This window comes from Schistocerca serialis, chromosome 1 (genome assembly GCF_023864345.2).
Source record: "Schistocerca serialis cubense isolate TAMUIC-IGC-003099 chromosome 1, iqSchSeri2.2, whole genome shotgun sequence".
Lineage (NCBI taxonomy): Eukaryota > Metazoa > Arthropoda > Insecta > Orthoptera > Acrididae > Schistocerca > Schistocerca serialis.
In genome coordinates, this window is record NC_064638.1 from 1056186933 (window position 1) to 1056205721 (window position 18789).

Consider the following 18789-nt stretch of genomic DNA (forward strand, 5'->3'; position numbering starts at 1 on the left):
CAGCAGTTAAGTCCCATAGTGCTCAGAGGCAATCTAAAGTACATACCCTAAGAGCTACAAGTTCTTGTTCATATTCGCTAATGTAACACGTCTCTTCTAGTCAGCAAATGTTCATAGCTCTTAAGTCGGCCGGCATGACCGAACGGTTCTAGGCGCTTCAGTCAGGAACCGCGCGACCGCTACAGTCGCAGGTTCGAATCCTGCCTCGGGCGTGGATGTGTGTGATGTCCTTAGGTTAGTTAGGTTTAAGTAGTTCTAACTTCTAGGGGTCTGATGACCTCAGATGTTAAGTCCCATAACGCTCGGAGCCGCCGACCAGTGTGGCCGAGCGATTCTAGGCGCTACAGTCTGGAACCGCGCGACCGCTACGGTCGCAGGTTCGAATCCTGCCTCGGGCATGGATGTGTGTGATGACCTTAGGTTAGCTAGGTTTAAGTAGTTCTAAATTCTAGGGGACTGATGACCTCAGCAGTTACGTCCCATAGTGCTCAGAGCCATTTGAACCATTTTTGCTCAGAGCCATTTGAACAATCATAGCTCTTAAGGTATGTGTTTTAGAGCCGATGTTTGCAGACTTTTTTTACTTCAAATGATCGTTCCTTTCATATCCCTGAATATTGACCATTCCACCTGAGACACTATGTATAAATCAAAAGTAATAGTTGGACCATATTCATATATTTCTCAACTTCGGGAACTGACTAGATCAGGAAGTTAAGCATTTCAAACCCGCACTACGTAAACACCCATTTCTCACCTCGTGAAAGATCGTGCTTCGTAAGTAAACGGACATTCCTAGATTTTCAGCATCTTGCATACTGGAAAGGGAGATGGCGAATTCTATATAGCACACAATTTGGGAACGCGGAAAGATTATATATTTGTGTAGTGTGCGTAATTCTACTTTGAGTTCATTTCGGAAACTGTCTTTCAGGGGTAACTGTTTGTCTCCGGATATTCAAATAGCTTTATTAGCGTCTTATTTAGCGCCAAAAACAGTACTTGTTGAACAATAAGCTGGCTCAGGTGTATGTTGATCATTTGCAACCAGCGTAACTGACTTCTATAAAACCATTCGACACGAAAATGCAATATGGCGTCTTTCCTTGTGTTCGGTTTACTTTCAAATACTTAATTTTTTATTTCAGTTATTTTAGATTATGGAGTCGAACAAGCAACAAAAATAGCTTGGATTAGTTGTTCAGTTCCACTGTACATAACAGCATTAAACAGGACAAAACGTAGCAACATTTGAACGGTCTTGATTAGGATATCGTCGTTACTTTACTCGCCAATTACGTACACATATTGATCGTCAACAAAGAAGATTCAAGACAATGTATAATCACAACTGTATGCTTCAGAAGATTCGCCAGAGTCACTTTCCTTGATGTTCTAGGAAGTTGTTAATGTCTGCTTAGTCATCAAAATCGAATAAAGCTTAGATACACATCTGCGTATGAATACGAGCCGATGACTGTTTTACGAATAATGAATACAAAAATTGGAGCATTAGATGACAGGGAAGTACAAGCGTCTCTGTGCTTGGTCGACCGCACTGTACAGTCCACAGCACCCTGAACACCAATTGAACAGGTACGATAACAAATAATGTCTCTATCATAATAGGACTCCAAGCCTAATTGAGGCTTATCACTGCCCCTTACAATAGCAATAGTTAACCAACTATTACCAGTTACAACCTCTGTAGTTGTACAAGAGAAATGAATCTTAGCTCCTACAAAAGTAATAGGTCCATTTAGTAGCTCTTCTTGTGCTATATTACTAGGAGTAAGACTAAATGTATCAACAGTCTTGTTCCCGCGTCCGGCCATCCTGATTTAGGTTTTCCGTGATTTCCCTAAATCGCTCCAGGCAAATGACGGGATGGTTCCTTTGAAAGGGCACGGCCGACTTCCTTCCCCATCCTTCCCTAATCCGATGAGACCGATGACCTCGCTGTCTGGTCTCCTTCCCCAAAACCAACCAACCAACCATCAACAGTCTTGTACACAGGTTCAAATGGCTCTGAGCACTATGGGACTTAACATCTATGGTCATCAGTCCCCTAGAACTTAGAACTACTTAAACCTAACTAACCTAAGGACATCACACAACACCCAGCCATCACGAGGCAGAGAAAATCCCTGACCCCGCCGGGAATCGAACGCGGGAACCCGGGCGTGGGAAGCGAGAACGCTACCGCACGACCACGAGATGCGGGCTCTCTTGTACACGGGCAATCTTGATCTTCTTATATATCTTCTCCTCCTGTACGGCATGGCTGTGTGCTCAGTGCGGATGCCTCGAGTCAAGCGTTCTCGCTTCCCGCGCATGGGGTCCCGGGTTCGATTCCCGCCGGGGTCAGGGATTTTCTCTGCCTCGAGATGACTGGATGCTGTGTGTGTTTAATCATCATTTCATCGTCATTGACTCGCAAGTCGCCGAAGTGGCATCAGCTAAAAAGGACTTGCAATTTCAACGGCCGAACATCTCGCATGGGGTCTCCCGGCCAACAATGCCGTATGATCATTTCATTTTAGCACTGTACATTCTGTTCTTATGTCACTGGACTAAAAAAAGGAAAATAATATCCACTGCTGGCTACTGCAGATTTCTTGGGTGAGATACTGACGGTATAGGTACAATATCCGTTCACAAAATTGAAACAGCTCTTATCAAAAACGTGCGAAGAATGATATTTGCGTCCGCTGCCTCAAATCGCTCAGTTTATCCCTCCCGCACCTACCCCCTCCCCCCCCCCCCCCCACAAAAGGAAACAATTGTGAATTGTAATATTTTGTTGTTTAGATCGAAAAACTGCATCGGAAGTTAATTTACTAACAAATTGCGAGATTTGATTCTAAAAAAGAGAAACAGAAAAAAATTACAAAAAGTCACATCAGTTTTATCATAAGAAAAGTACCTGTCCATATTACAAACGTACTCAAAGTCACATCAGTTCTTGTCGACACTTTCCACTATAATGCTTCGTGTACAGAAGTTACAGTTCATGTATAACACGAGACAGACTATGGATTCAGTATGATCCGTATGCCGATCTTTCACGTTCTCGACTCCAATTATCCTGTTTTGCTATTCGTGCGGGTTCATACCAGATGGGATACTGAGCGTTCACAAAGAAGGGCAGTACGATTAGTCAGAGATTTTTTTATTAACTGACGGAAGAACGCCACGGAAATGTTGAAAAAACGTGCACTGGCAGGCGCTTCAAAGTAAGAGTCGACAGTCCTGCAAAAGCTTGCTTACAAAGCTTCGAGAACCACTGTTACTTGACAATTCCAGAAACTTGCTACAGATCCCAATGTATCGCTTCCGCAGCGACCGTGGAGGGCAAGGTTTAGAGTAACTTCAATGCTCAAGGAGTTGTCCAAGCAGTCATTCTTCCCGCGTTTCATACGTAAATGGAGCTGAAAGAACCACGAAACTCTTTTATTGTACCATGGTACTCGTAGTTCAGTAAATAACGCCCGAAGTTTTTTTATAGCGTTAATATACACAGGAAAAGAACCTTTTAGATACTTCAGATTTGTTGCGTCTTCTGCACGTGTGCGAAGTTTCCAACAATGCCGACAGACGACGGAGTCGTAGTGAATCACTCTAGCAACATGCTATAATTGAATTCTTGGTTGCGGAGAAAGTGTCTTGAATATCTGTAAAGGTTTTTGCGCACTGTTCGGTAACGATGCAGTTGATAGGAGTAACGAGAGTTAATGTGTTAGCAAGCGAAAAAATTGTGCTGTGGGTTCGGGATGTTCTGTCACGGCCATTGCTCCCGTCCTCGTACTTGCGTCTGTTTGGGCCACTTGACGGTTCTCTATGTGTGACACAGTTTGAAGATTATGAGAAGGTGATTCGTGCAGTGAAAACATGGCTATCAGCACAGAACAAGAGCTTTTATCAACAGGGAATACATGTTCTTACACAACATGGCGTAAGGTCGTAGAACGCGAAGAAAAATAGTGGCTCTAAAAGAAATGTCTACTGATAATGTTACCAAGCTCTAAGTCTTAAGAAAAATTATTAAAAATTACTTAAAAAATTGTGAAGCATAATTGTTTTTACGACTTTCACTTGTCACATAACTAATATCCTGGTCTGTTTCGAGTTCTTAGTAAGTCGTCATCAAACGCTCTGTTTAAAAGGAAAGAAAGGGGCTAGTGAAATACTAGAAAACTAAATTACAAAAAATAACATCTATACACAGCTATAAGCACTTGAATCCGTAACATACGAACTATATAGTCAAGTGAACATGCGAATAGAGAATCTGGCAATACGAGTATTTCTGCACTATGATTGTTGGGCTTTTTAGGCTACGTTTCACTACGTGGGCCTGACAGTATTAATTTAGTACATCTAAACTGCAAATATAAGATTTAAATATTCACAATATGGAACTGAATGTAGGAGAATGCTTTCTCAAAATGGAAACTAGTAATAAATTATGTAACTACTTACGTAGCTGTAAGCTAGACATACGCAAGTCACAGGAAGCCTGAAAACGAGATCCGTGAGTAGCAAAGTGGTAGTTCTTGGTCCGGAGAATACACAAAACAATTGCAGTGAAACAACAGTTAAAGCCAGCTACGATTGGACAAGTGCGAGGCCGCAGAGCACTAAAAAAAAAGGAAAAGGCAAAAAACAGAAAAAGAGACTTCATATCAGATCAGAAAAATTACGAAAAGAGCTTTAGTACTGAATCACTTCATACATATAACAAAAAAGCTCTGTTCTGAATCACTTTGTTCATTTAACAACTGTTGTGGAACTTTAAAAAAAATCCCATGTAATTAAATCTGTACCATTTTCCATTATAAATGTACCACTTCATCTCAATTATGTATGTACTATGTTTCATATGTCCATCATTGGCTATGATTATTCCTGTTTAATAATGTCTCTTTCCCTTAGCAACTGTCAAGTCAAGCATTATACTTACAGTGTTCTTGAAAGCGGACATCATAAAATCAAACCGTCTGCGCTTTGTAAAATTTTGGACAGCCCATTGTGTTCCACTTATACTGTCTGTGTAGGGAAGAAACCATAATATTGAAAGTACTCTCTGCCATGCATTTCACATCGGTTTGCAGGCTATGGATGTAGATGCATGTGTAGGTCAAATTGAGTGTGCTGCTCTTGTCACAACTCCACCTTAGGACTTTTCGTGCTTTTACTGTAACAGAATAGTTAATAAAATCTTCAGAATTTATATACCTTAAAGCTTTATCACTCAATACTGACACTAGTTCCACCAGTATCCCCCGGGTCTCTGAACTTTGTATGCAGACAGTATTAACTTTGAAAAATTTCTCTTGGCGCTTGCAAGTGATATAGAACACATCAATTAGATTTCGGGAATGCAGTCCCAATACTCCTGTTCTTCAACTGATTTTGGCCATAGTATTTTTGGCAATATTCCGAGTGACGAAACCTACAGATTTTATTGCTAGTGGCGATGGATGAGGTTTTAGCACATTCCGTCGCAGTCAAAAAGGCGTCGAACAAAATGGAAAAAACCCTCCCTCAATGAGACTTTCACTCTGCAGCGGAGTGTGCGCTGATATGAAACCTCCTGGCAGATTAAAACTGTGTGCCGGACCGAGACTCGAACTCGGAACCTTTGCCTTTCGCGGGCAAGTGCTCTACCAACTGGGCTACTCAAGTACGACTCACGCCCCATCCTCACAGCTTCGGCCAGGAAGTTTCATATCAGTGCACACTCCGTTGCAGACTGAAAATCTCATTCTGGAAACATCCCACAGGCTGTGGCTAAGCCATGTCTCTGCAATATCCTTTCTTTCAGGAGGACTAGTTCTGCAAGGTTCGTAGGAGAGCTTCTGTAAAGTTTGGAAGGTAGGAGACGGGGTACTGGTAGAAGTAAAGCTGTGAGGAGCGGGGCTTCAGTCATGCTTGGGTAGCTAAGTTGGTAGAGCACTTGCCCGCGAAAGGCAAAGGTCCCGAGTTCGAGTCTCGGTCCGGCACACAGTTTTAATCTGCCAGGATGTTTCAAAACCCTCCCTTCTCGGCAATATGAATAATCATCATTCAGAGTATGACAAGTGCATGGGACATAACGTGCACAAGGATTATAACTATTCTTTTCTGCAGACTACTTTTCTTTCCTTTTATGTTACCCCCATCACCCTATCCTTGCCAAGGTAGGTCTTAAACTGGCAATGACACCTCATGTAGTTGGTTAAGCACGACATTTGTCATGGATGCTGGTGTTGTTTCACAGAGATAAAAAGCTCAAAAATATTCTATTACATTTCTTTGTATTTAGGGCTGATGTATGTGAACTGATTACTACTACAGATCTGATATCAAGAAATCTAAATATCGTGTTCGCTTTCTCTGCATGTCAAATGTCACATGTGAAATCAAGAAAATTAAAGAAATTTGTTCTTCATTTCTTGAGCTGTTGAAATGATTTTACCTTCAATAGCAGTGGCAAAATCTTGGGTTTTGAATAAATTTTTCCAAATAATGAACATGTCTTGATTTCTCTGTTTTGATTCTGCAAAGTCACGGCTTTTTCTGTATACTGAAAAATGTATATACAAAGAATGCAGGCTTTGTAAGATTATAATAACTGATACTTTGGTCAGATTATTTCCCACCTATATGTAAGAATTATTACGTTTTGGCAACAGCACTGAGAAGTGACACAAGAATGTGACATTTCCACTCTTTGTATGTCTTACAGCGAGCTTAGTTGTATGGGATTGGGTGGGAGATGACGGAAAAGGGACAGGGGAATGCAGCGGTAACACCTATTGTTATTCTGCTAACGGCGGCATGCCTAGCTGATTTTTCTTCGTTTATATAAAACAGCTGTTGTAAGATTCCTCCATTTATTTGTCATTATACTGAGGTGACAAAAGTCATGGGATCCTCCTAGTATCGTATTGGACCTTATTTTGCTGTGTGCAGTGGAGCAACTCGACGTGGTATGAACTCAAGAAGTCGTTGAAAGTTGCTTGCAGAATTATTGAGCCAGGTGCCCCTATAGCCGTCCATAATTGCGAAAGCGTTGGCGGTGCAGGATTTTGTGCACAAACTCATGTCTCAATTATGCCCCATAAATGTTCGATGGGTTTCATGTCGGAGGGTCTGGGTGGTCAAACCATTCGCCCGAATTGTCCAAAATATTCTTCAAACCAATCGGGAACGATTGTGGCCCTGTGACATGGCGTATTTTCATCCATAAAAATTCAATCGTTGTTTGGGACCACTAAGTCCATGAATGGCTGCAAGTGGTCTCCAAGTAGCCGAAATAATCATTTCCAGTCAGCGATCAGTTCAGTTTGACCAGCTCTTTCGATGTCAACACAACCCACCCCATTATGGAGCCATCACCAACCGGCACATTGCCTTGTTGTCGACTTGAGGTCCAGGGCTTCATGAGGTCTACGGCACACTCGAACTCTATCATCAGCTCTTACCAACTGAAACCTGGACTCATCTGACCAGGTCACTGTTTTCCAGTCGTCTAGGGTCCAACCCATTTGGTCACGAGCCTAGGAGAGGCGCTGCAGGTGATGTCATGGTGTTAGCAAAGGCACTCGGTCGTCTGCTGCCATAGCCCATTACCTCCGTATTTCGCCGAACTATTCTAGCGGATACGTTAGTAGTACGTCCCACATTGATTTCTGCTGTTATTTCACGCAATGTTGCGTATCTGTTAACACTAACAACTCTACGCAAACGCCGCTGCTGTAAGTCGTTAAGTGAAAGCCGTCGACCGCTATGTTGTCTGTGGTGAGAGGTAATAACCTGCAATTTCGTATTCTCAGCACACTGCGAATATTGAATTCTTTAACGATTTCTGAAATGGAATATCCCACGCTTCTAGCTCCAACTACCAGTCCACATTCAAAGTCTGTCAACTCTCGTCTTGCGGCCGTATTCTCTTCGGAAACCTTTGCACATGACTCATCTGAAAGCAAATGACATCTCTGCCAATGCACTGCCCTTTTATACCTTGTGTATGCGATACTACTGCCATTTGTAGATATGCATATTGATGTCTCATGACTTTTGTCACCGTAGCGCATTTCGCTTAGTGGTATGAAAAATATTATGCAAATACTCCAGGGGACAGGCACAAAACCGGAATGCATTGAGTAAATTATATATCAACTTCAAAAACGATCTGCATCTATGTCCCAAGAGTCAAGATTCTGTCAGAAACCCTACTGCAAATAAACGAGACTTTTTGTTACACTTCTGAGTGATCTGATGCGTCGAGAACGACCCCACAAATGTTATTTCCGCCAATATATCACTTATGATGCAAGAAGACTGCTCTCCGGAGAGGGAATCACCATTTTGAAACGCACGCGTGCGCTATTAGTAGCGGGTAAGCACCAGGTGGTGGAACTGATAACGGAGGCTGTTGGACCGTGACGATGGAATATGTTCCGCTACGTTGGCAGGTACCCAGGGGCGCCAAGGTCGCTACCAGTGTGGACCGTGAATCATGGAACCCCGGCTCTAAGTGTTGTCTGCATACAGCGGTATCACTAAATAAATAATTTAAAAAAAAAACAGAAATGGAGAAGACGTCAGGCACCTGGTTACCCTTGGGAACGAAATAAACAGCGTCGTGTTGTGTAGGAGGCGTAGCACACCATCAACCGATCTACATCTAGAAACAAATTCTGCAAACTACTGTGAGGTGCATGGCAGAGCGTACTTAGCTTCAAATCACATGCTGGAGATTCTTTCCGTTCCAACCACTTTTGGATTGTGAGAAAAACCACTGCTTGAATGTCTCTATGCAGACTGTATTTAGTACAATCTTTTCATCGTGGTCTGTACAGAAGCGATATATAATGGGTTGAAGTATAATTCTCGATTCGTCATTCGTTTTTTAACCTTTCCGAGTACATTTTCGCGGAATAATTTGTATCTGTTTTCAAGTATATGCCAATTCGGGGTTTTCAGCTTTCGCTCCCCCCCCTCCCTCCCGCCTCCTTGAGTGCTTGAGTGGAAAACAAAGCTGTACTGCCTCTCTTTGTATACATTCAATATCTAATGATAGTACTGTTTGCTATAGGTCCCACACACTTGAGCAATGAGTGTTTTGTAACCTCCTTTTTAGGTGTGTGTGCGTGTGCGTGTGCGTGTGCGTGTGCGTGTGTGTGTTGGTGGGCGGGTGGGTGGTGTCTCTAGTTGTAAGTGACGTGTGAGTGTGTAGGGGTGGCCAGGGGTGGGGCGGGTGGTGGGGATGGGGCGAGGGTGTGTGTGAAGCAAACTCCAAAAAATGGCTGGCTCTGAGCACTATGGGACTATACATCTGAGGTCATCAGTCCCCTAGAACTTAGAACTACTTAAACCTAACTAACCTAAGGAAATCACACACAGCCAAGCCCGAGGCAGGATTCGAACCTGCGACCGTAGCGGTCACGCAGTTCCCGACTGAAGCGCCTAGAACCGCACTGCCACACCGGCCGGCTAAGCAAACTCCACTGGAAAATGTTACAAGAGAGGCGTTGCACATCACAGACAAGTTTACTACTATTGGAACGTCGAGAGAGCATTTTCCCAGCAAGAGTCGGACAGCATATTACTACCCCCTACACACATTTCGCGTAATGATCACGAAGAAAAAATTTGTGAAGTTAGAGCCAATTCTAAGGAGTGTGGCAGAACTCTCCATTACATTGTAAACAATATAGCCAACTTAACCCTATGCTTTGCATTGTGCAAGGCTGGAAATAAATAAGCACTCAGATATCGATAGTAACAATCTGAGGGGGAAACATGGGAGCGCGATTCTAAGTACTAGTGCTGGGCGAGAGCTAGGACACAGAAGACGTGTCACGCTGCCCTCACGTCGGTGATAGCAGATCTTACCACACTCAAGGCTTGATTTCATTTACATGACCAGTAGAAATTTAGATGAGTTGACTACGCTTAAAGGTGCACTTCAAGGTAAAATGCGCAAGTATAGCGTAAATCGCAATTGCAGGGTTGGGCTCGTGATTGTTAATCCGAGTTTGCAATAATCCCATGTTTTTCTTGTCAGTTAAAGAAGCCTCGTTATCCTCCAAATAAATATTCTGTGGCTATTAAATGTTAATGTAAATTTGAAATTGAAATAATTTGTTAATCTGGCATTCAACCATTATTGATACTTATGTCATTGTCAGGCATTTCGCCATTACTAATACTGGTCAAACTATTATTGGTCATGATGATTTCTGAAGTTTTAAATAGACTTAATTTATGAAATACCTTCTTACAAGTTATTTAGTAGTAAAGGGACCCAAGCAAACTTCTCTTTATTAAATTCATTCTTAGTAACAATTAGCTTTAGCTGCTGCTGCTGCGAGTTGCTGTAAACCACTTGGAAAAAGGCAGTCATCTAAAGAGGTGAGTGCAAAACGTAGGGCCAAAACAGAGACACTGATACACCACAACATGTCATGTACTCTAATCCAGTAAATTTCGTTGCACAAATCAGATTCTGTATCACTTGTAAATTCTTATTCAAAAACGCAATCAGATAGCTTAGGTATTCACTGTTACAGGTTCATTTGTTCCTTCAGTGTTTCATATTCAGATATGCAGTCAGATAGCTTATCCAAATGTTAGTTTCAAGTGTTTCGTGTAACGGTCTGTTGAGGGCTTAAATGACAGTGAAACTGACACTTATACAACATGCACACAGTGTTATCCAGGATAGATTCCGATTACTGATAGTTCAGGGTTTCATATTCAGATACGCAGTCAGATAGCTTATCCAAATGTTAGTTTCAAGTGTTTCGTGTAACGGTCTGTGGAGGCCTTAAATGACAGTGAAACTGACACTCATAACATGCACACAGTGTTATCCAGGATAGATTCCGATTACTGATAGTTCAGGGTGGGGGAGGATCAGGTAGTGGCACCAGAAGAGCCGTCCATCGCACAATATTAGGTGGCTTGCGTAGTATTATGTAGATGTGTGTGTGTGTGTGTGTGTGTGTGTGTGTGTGTGTGTGTGTGTGTGAACCGAAGTCTGCCACCTGATTTACCTACGACTGAGCTTACGTCATCATATGTATAAATTGTTGCACCAAAATATGTGCATGACATGGCTGATTCCATTTCTGTACATTTACAGCAATATGCTAAACTTTGAAATCTTGCAGAGGTATGTCTGGAAATTTGTACACCAGTTTCAGACAGTACTTCATTATTATAAACGGCAACTAAAAGATGTAGAAAGATTTATATCTCGAGTAAACTAGATAGAGACTGTAGTCTCATATCTCAATGAGAAACTTGAAACTTTTTGCTCAAGACAGGAGCATGTAGAGGAACTAAGGTACAACTTTCAGTGGTGACCATAAACTGGATAGATTTGTACCTAGTAGATCAGTTCATGATGGGAGGGACCCTCCGTTGAGTATAGTCACTGTAAAGAAACTTCTAAAGGTACATAGACTACTGCAAAACAGATATAAAACAAAGCATAGAACTATACCATAGAGAGCTGACGAATGAAACGCATTTGGCTTCCAAGACGGCTATGCGAGAAGCCTTCAAGAACTACCATAGCAGAATATTGCAGAAAGATTTCACAAGCCGGCCGAAGTGGCCGTGCGGCTAAAGGCGCTGCAGTCTGGAACCGCAAGACCCCTACGGTCGCCGGTTCGAATCCTGCCTCGGGCATGGATGTTTGTGATGTCCTTAGGTTAGTTAGGTTTAACTAGTTCTAAGCTATAGGGGACTAATGACCTCAGCAGTTGAGTCCCATAGTGCTCAGAGCCATTTGAACCATTTGAAGATTTCACAAAATCCGGTGAAATTCTTGGTTGTATGTAAAGACTATAGGTGGCACCATAGTTAGCCTCCAGACAGTTACGGACGAAACAGGAACTGAAACTGATTATAGCAAAACAAATGCTTAACTGCGTCCGTAGCGCAGCGGTAGCGTCTCTGCCTAAAGGGGGGCCCGGGTTCGATTCCCGGCAGGGGACTGGGTGTTGTGTGTCCATCACCATTGACTGCCGATGTGGCGTCACCTAAAAAGGACTTGCAATACGGCGGCCGAACTCTCCCGAATGGTGCCTCCCGGCCAACAATGCCATACGATCATTCAATTTTTTTCCAAATGTTCTTTTACAAGGGTGAATCCAGAAGTTTTGACCCATTTCAATTCTCTTACAACTGCAAAGATAGTGAAATAGATATGCTGTCAGTGACGCTGAGGAACTGCTGCAATCTTTAAAATGAACAAAGCTCGTGGATCTGATGGAATCCCTATCAGACTCTATACCGAATTTGCGGCTGAATTAGTCTGCCTTTTAACCATAATGTATCGAAGATTCCTTGGGCAAAACGCTGTGCCCAATAGTTGGAAGAAAGCACAGCTCACACCCATGTACACGAAGGACAACAGAAGGGATCCACAGGACTATCTTTCAGTAACTGTGACAATGATTTGTTGCAGAATGCTAGAAAATACGAAAACCTGTCTCTAGGATACTTGCAGACCAAATGAGCTTCATTCGAAGACCATTTTACTTTGTCTCTGCTATCAGCTTCTTCAAACTTTGGGGAACCTTTTGAATCACCCTGTGCAGTAAAATGTACTACATAGCACAGGGTATCCATAAATTATCTTTACAGTTTAAGACTTTACTATCTTTAAAACTACCCTAAATATTAACAACTTGATTTTCAACGTGTGATAAGATAACTCATATAGTTTTGATTCCTCATTCATACACATCAGTGTGTCCGCCCTTAACGGCACGGATAATGTCCAGTCGAATTCCATTTCTCTCCAAGATCCCCACGGTGACATGTTCAAATCCATTGCGAATGCGTGCCTTCAGGTCCTGTAGATCTCTAACCTCGGTTTGGTACAGTAGTTCTTTTACAAAACCCCGCAGGAAGGAGTCCAGTGGTGTGAGGTCAAGGGATCGTGGCGGCCATTGAATTGGATCATCTCGTCTATTCCACCTGTCAGGAAAAATTTTCGTCTAGAAACTGATGGAAATTTAGGGATTAGTGGGCTGGTACCCCATCCTGCTGGAATATGATATCAGGTTGTACATTTTTCAATTATGGCACAACAATTTCTTTTGACATGTCCAGCTAAACACCACCATTTGCTGCAGACTCGACGAAAAAGAATGGATCAGTGATGCAATTGTGCTACTGTCCGTACCAAACATTGACCTTGGGACTGCCTCTTTCCATTTCACGTGTGACATGACGATGCTTTGAACTTTGTATATGAACATTATGACGATTCAGTTTGCCTGACACATAAAACGTTGGCCAAATCTTTTCCGAAAAGTCATTGTTTCTGCCAGTCTAGCCTAGAATATCCACTGCAAACTGTTCGCGCTCAGGTTTGTCTGTAGGCGCTAATGTCTGAAGCAGCTGCACCTTTTAGGTATACAGCCATAACCTGTTATGCAAGACATTGGGCAATGCTGATCGTCTCATTTCTAACTCTCTGGCCGCCGTGCTCATCGATTTTGTCACTTGCTGTACCTTGTCCACGTTGGCGTCTGAAACAGGTGAGCGGCCCGTCCCCTTTTTATGGAGAACACAACCTGTTTCCATAAATGACAAATGCTAGGCCCGAATAATTGGTCTGGACTGTGGTTGGCTTCCATGTTGTTGTTGTTGTTGTGGTCTTCAGTCCTGAGACTGGTTTGACGCAGCTCTCCATGCTACTCTATCCTGTGCAAGCTTCTTCATCTCCCAGTACCTACTGCAGCCTACATCCTTCTGAATCTGCTTAGTGTATTCATCTCTTGGTCTCCCTCTACGATTTTTACCCCCCACGCTGCCCTCCAGTACCAAATTGGTGATCCCTTGATGCCTCAGAACATGTCCTACCAACCGATCCCTTCTTCTAGTCAAGTTGTGCCACAAACTCCTCCCCAATTCTATTCTACACCTCCTCATTAGTTATGTGATCTACCCATCTAATCTTCAGCATTCTTCTGTAGCACCACATTTCAAAAGCTTCTATTCCCTTCTTGTCCCAATTATTTATCATCCACGTTTCACTTCCATACATGGCTACAGTCCATACAAATACTTTCAGAAACGACTTTCTGACCCTTAAATCTATACTCAATGTTAACAAATTCTCTTCTTCAGAAACGCTTTCCTTGCCATTGCCAGTCTACATTTTATGTCCTCTTTACTTCGACCATCATCAGTTATTTTGTTCCCCAAATAGCAAAACTCCTTTACTACTTTAAGTGTCTCTTTTCCTATTCTAATTCCCCCAGCATCACCCGATTTAATTCGATTACATTCCATTATCCTCGTTTTGCTTTTGTTGATGTTCATCTTAAACCCTCATTTCAAGACACTGTTCATTACGCTCAACTGCTCTTCCAAGTCCTTTGCTGTCTCTGACAGAATTACAATGTCATCGGCAAACCTCGAAGTTTTTATTTCTTCTCCATGGATTTTAATACCTACTCCGAATTTTTCTTTTGTTTCCTTTACTGATTGCTCAATATACAGTTTGAATAGCATCGGGGAGAGGCTACAACCCTGTCTCACTCCCTTCCCAACGACTGCTTCCCTTTCATGTCCCTTGACTCTTATAACTGCCATCTGGTTTCTGTACAAATTGTAAATAGCCTTTCGCTCCCTGTATTTTACCCCTGCCACCTTCAGAATTTGAAAGAGAGTATTCCAGTCAACATTGTCATAAGCTCTCTCTAAGTCTACAAATGCTAGAAACGTAAGTTTGCCTTTCCGTAATCTTTCTTCTAAGATAATTCGTAGGGTCAGTATTGCCTCACGTGTTCCAACATTTCTACGGAATCCAAACTGATCTTCCCCGAGGTCAGTTTGCACCAGTTTTTCCACTCGTTTGTAAAGAATTGGCGTTAGTATTCTGCAGCTGTGACTTATTAAACTGATAGTTCGGTAATTTTCACATCTGTCAACGCCTGCTTTCTTTGGGATTGGAATTGTTATATTCTTCTTGAAGTCTGAGGGAATTTCGCCTGTCTCATACATCTTGCTCACTAGATGGTAGAGTTATGTTAGGCCTGGCTCTCCCAAGGCTGTCAGTAGTTCTAATGGAATGTTGTCTACTCCCGGGGCCTTGTTACGACTTAGGTCTTTCAGTGTTCTGTCTAACTCTTCACGCAGTATCATATCTCCCATTTCATCTTCATCTACATCATCTTCCATTTCCATAATATTGTCCTCAAGAACATCGTCCCTGTATAGACCCTCTATATACTCCTTCCACCTTTCTGCTTTCCCTTCTTTGCTTAGAACTGGGTTTCCATCTGAGCTCTTGATATTCATGCAAGTGGTTCTCTTTTCTCCAAAGGTCTCTTTAATTTTCCTGTAGGCAGTATCTATCTTACCCTTCGTGAGATAAGCCTCTTCATCCTTACATTTGTCCTCTAGCCATCCCTGCTTAGCCATTTTGCACTTCCTATCGATCTCATTTTTGAGACGTTTGTGTTCCTTTTTTGCCTCTTTCACTTACTGAATTTTTGTATTTTCTCCTTTCATCAATTAAATTCAGTATCTCTTCTGTTACCCAAGGATTTCTACTAGCCCTCGTCTTTTTAGTTACTTGATCCTCTGCTGCCTTCACTATTTCATTCCTCAAAGCTACCCATTCTTCTTCTACTTTATTTCTTTCCTCCATTCCTGTCAATTGTTCCCTTATGCTCTCCCTGAAACTCTGTAAAACCTCTGGTTCTTTCAGTTTATCCAGGTCCCATCTCCTTAAATTCCCACATTTTTGCAGTTTCTTCAGGTTTAATCTACAGTTCATAACCAATAGATTGTGGTCAGAGTCCACATCTGCCCCTGGAAATGTCATACAATTTAAAATATGGTTCCTAAATCTCTGTCTTACCATTATATAATCTATCTGAAACCTTTTAGTATCTCCAAGGTTCTTCCATTGTAAGTAGGCTGTTTAGGTTAATGTTCGTCAGGGCCATTCTTTTGTAGAGATTTTTGAAAGTCAGATTTCGTTGCGCTAAAAATATTGCGTGACAGTTTAAGCACAGTCATGTATAATTGTTCAAAAGGGGACGTTTCATACCATGTATACAACCTTCTTTCATGATGCTTGAACTAAGTGTTAGCTATGATCAAGTTTGCTCTGTGCAAAATTCTACCAGGCGGCTTCCTCTTTCATTTCTTAGCCCCAATCCATATTCACCTACTACGTTTCCTTCTCTTCCTTTTCCTACTGTCGAATTCCAGTCACCCATGACTATTAAATTTTCGTCTCCCTTCACTACCTGAATAATTTCTTTTATCTCATCATACATTTCATCAACTTCTCCATCATCTGCAGAGCTAGTTGGCATATAAACTTGCGCTACTGTAGTAGGCGTGGGCTTCGTGTCTATCTTGGCCACAATAATGCGTTCACTATGCTGTTTGTAGTAGTTTACCCGCACTCCTATTTTTTATTCATTATTAATCTTACTCCAGCATTACCTCTATTTGATTTTGTATTTATAACACTGTATTCACCTGACCAAAAGTCTTGTTCCTCCTGCCACCGAACTTCACTAATTCCCACTATATCTAACTTTAACCTATCCATTTCCCTTTTTAAATTTTCTAACCTACCTGTCCGATTAAGGGATCTGACATTCCACGCTCCGATCCGTAGAACGCCAGTTTTATTTCTCCTGATAACGACGTCCTCTTGAGTAGTCCCTGCCCAGAGATCCGAATGTGGGACTATTTTACCTCCGGAATATTTTACCCAAGAGGCCGCCATCATCATTTAATCATACAGTAAAGCTGCATGCCCTCGGGAAAAATTACGGCTGTAGTTTCCACTTGCTTTCAGCCATTCGCAGTACTACAACAGCAAGGCCGTATTGGTTGGTGTTACAGGGCCATATTAGCCAATCACCCAGACTGTTGCCCCTGCAACTACTGAAAAGGCTGCTGGCCCTCTCCAGTGTTCGAAAGTCTCGTTGCCCTTAGATATCGGACGTCCTCTGTGTGAACCAGGCCACATACTGAGATCTCTCCCGTGGTGTCCACATTTTATGAGCTTTTAGAAGTTCAATTTTGCGTCAAAATTGCGTCATCACACTCTGAAAACCGTTTATTAATACACTACTGGCCATTAAAACTGCTATACCAAGAAGAAATGCAGATGATAAACGGGTATTCATTGGACAAATATATTATACTAGAACTGACATTTGATTACATTTTCACGCAATTTGGGTGCATAGATCCTGAGAAATCAGTACCCCGAACAACCACCTCTGGCCGTAATAACGGCCTGATACGCCTGGGCATTGAGTCAAACAGAGCTTCGATTGCGTGTACAAGTACAGCTGCCCATGCAGCTTCAACACGATACCACAGTTCATCAAGAGTAGTGACTGGCGTATTGAGACGACCCAGTTGCTCAGCCACCATTGACCAAACGTTTTCAATTGGTGAGAGATCTGGAGAATGTGCTGGCCAGGGCAGCAGTCGAACATTTTCTGTATCCAGAAAGGCCCGTACAGGACCTGCAACATCTTCTTCCTGTCGGTTAAATTTCGCGTCTGGAGCACGTCATCTTCGTGGTGTAGCAATTTTAATGGCCAGTAGTGTAACTAGTAAAGTGTTAAAGTTATTAAAGTCTTAAGTTGCAAAGATAATTTATGAACACCCTGTACCATGAGCAGACTTCAAAAAGGAAGCTATACATTATTGTGCCAGGAATGGTAATTTTTACTGAATGCTGCACTACACTTCAGAGTGACACATATACATGACATTAATTTCCAACACAATCTTCAAGTTTCTGTAAACAGTGTTCGGATCTTTCTACCAGTCACTCAGTTCCTTGATGACAAAAATCCGCTTTTTGGTCCGGGGCCGTACGAGAACCGCTATGGATGGGAGCCGTATGGTGCAAGATCGGGACTACCTGATCAGTGCGACTTTGGTTAAACTGTTGGCACGATTTCATACTGTGGCAAACGGCACTGCGTTTGGTCCATATGTAGCCAAAATTTCACGATGAGTCTGTGCGTATTGTAGACGTTTTGCCCGCAAGGATCGTACTGTGCTCGTACTTCAAATTTTTAGTACATTTCCAGTTTCTGCATCATTTCACGGCCACAATGTGATGCGCCTTTTATCCGTACCACAGCAGAACTTAGTCTGCAGAAAACCTGGAAATGTACACACTTCTGCCAATGCACGACTTTTGGTACGGCCGGCCGGTGTGGCCGAGCGGTTCTAGGCGCTTCAGTCTGGAACCGCGCGACCGTTACGGTCGCAGGTTCGAATCCTGGGCTCGAATCCTGCCTCGGGCATGGATGTGTGTGCTGTCCTGAGGTTAATTAGGTTTAAGTAGTTCTAAGTTCTAGGGGACTGATGACCTCAGATGTTAAGTCCCATAGTGCTCAGAGCCATTTGACTCTTGATGCGCAATGGTCTTAGCGTAGGATGATATATTTTACTTATTTTCTGGAATCCTTACATGCAATGAAAATAATCAGTTTGCTCAGCTTAAAAGCTCGTGTTGCCGTTTTCCCATGTTTTGAGAGTTAAATTAATTTTTTTTTTTTTTTTTTGGGAAAGGTTTCACGTCTTTGTAAATTCGTTTCGTGCGAAAAAACTGCCAGTTGGGTAACAGAAGGTGTGGAATGCAGAGTGTATAATTACGACCCACTAAGCACGTAAAACATGACAAAATAACGTAAAATCCATAAATTCAGGACACCCTGTTCAATCCGACCGTTAAAATAATTCAGCTTCGGGCGAGCAGTCGAAACAAAATAGATA

The 18789-nt window shown here is 42.4% G+C and overlaps 1 protein-coding gene and 2 long non-coding RNA genes across 4 annotated transcripts in view; 1 reads left to right on the forward strand and 2 right to left on the reverse strand.

Moving 5' to 3' along the window:
* The window catches only part of LOC126415423 (S-adenosylmethionine synthase), a 274910-nt gene that overhangs the window by 88971 nt on the left and 167150 nt on the right, over window positions 1-18789 (reverse strand). The window lies entirely within an intron of this gene.
* Window positions 1-18789, forward strand: part of LOC126415459 (uncharacterized) — a 148279-nt gene that overhangs the window by 57403 nt on the left and 72087 nt on the right. The gene's annotated exons all lie outside the window — the stretch shown is intronic.
* Window positions 4510-18789, reverse strand: part of LOC126415475 (uncharacterized) — a 29511-nt gene continuing 15231 nt past the window's right edge. Inside the window, exon 3 of the long non-coding RNA XR_007575391.1 lies at window positions 4510-4640. This is a non-coding gene — a long non-coding RNA (uncharacterized LOC126415475). The remainder of the gene's footprint in view (window positions 4641-18789) is intronic.